Source organism: Onychostoma macrolepis, chromosome 01 (genome assembly GCF_012432095.1).
Source record: "Onychostoma macrolepis isolate SWU-2019 chromosome 01, ASM1243209v1, whole genome shotgun sequence".
Taxonomy (NCBI): domain Eukaryota; kingdom Metazoa; phylum Chordata; class Actinopteri; order Cypriniformes; family Cyprinidae; genus Onychostoma; species Onychostoma macrolepis.
This window is the reverse complement of record NC_081155.1, coordinates 15,947,277-15,948,488: the sequence shown is the minus strand read 5'-3', so window position 1 is coordinate 15,948,488 and position 1,212 is coordinate 15,947,277.

The following is a 1,212-nucleotide window of genomic DNA, read 5'->3' as shown; positions in this document are numbered from 1 at the left end:
ATTTATAAAATAAAGCAAACTAGCTGTAATCTCACCCCTAAAAGTAATATTTTCAACACTATTTTCCTTTATTTACCAGCCACTTTTCCTTTTGAGTAATTGTCCTTATTTTGTCTGGGGATATTTTTGTGCACATTTTGCACAAGTGTAGCTACACTCCCACATAATATGTATTTTTAAAATAATATTTTAATAAGTGATCAGAAACATTTCAAGGCTGAATGAACTGTTTCTGAATTTGTCAGGGTTACATTTATTCTTTATATATAACGAATCATAATATAGGCATCATGTCATGTTACCTTTTTCATGAGTGATGGGTAATTTAGCCGATATTTTATTAATACGACACAATTAACAGACCACTGGTCACAATGTGTTGTTCATGGCTGAAAATGAATGATCTGGATTTAGTTGTGCTTCCACTGGAGGCAACAGTTAGTAAAGTTTTGAAACTATAAATGCCACTATATATTTGGTCTCTGCAGTGTTTCATTGGTCACGGTGTTTCTGTCTATGGCTGCTGAGTCAAACGCATCTCAGATTATCCAGTAGTCGTGACTGCGCGCGAGAGAGGGAGGACCGGATTATAACCGCGCAAAAATCGGTTCCTTTATCACACAAACATGTGAATCATCACTGCAACAGAGCCCACTTCACCCGTAACAATCGAGAAGACCGCTGACTCATGAACAGCTGCCTAAACAGCCCGAGCAACGATGCGTCAAGCAGCGCCAGATGCTTTAGGGACATCTGCTGGTGAGACCGCGACGGTGCCTGGATCCGTCTCAGAATCACACGGAAGATGTAATGCGCCTCAGGACACCAGATACAGCTCTCAGAGCATGATGGAAAACTAACAAGGGTTCTCAGTATTAGACTGATGTAATGACACTCTCTCTGACACGTTGCGTGTGTCTTAATGTCGCCTCTGGTTTGCTCAGTTGGGGACACTTAATTTCTAGCGATTATCGTCGATTTGATTGCACAGATACTATGTAAACTAAACTGAGCTAGACAATGACATCTCTGAATTCAATAATGAAATGCCTTTAACTTAAAATTGAGTGTTTAATCTTACCAGTATACATTACTGACACTCTATCTTTCAATTTGATACTGTTAAGTGCTTTGACACAATCTGTATTGTTAAAAGCGCTGTATAAATATAGGTGACTTGACTTGACTTAATAAACAACCTGAACAAATCCA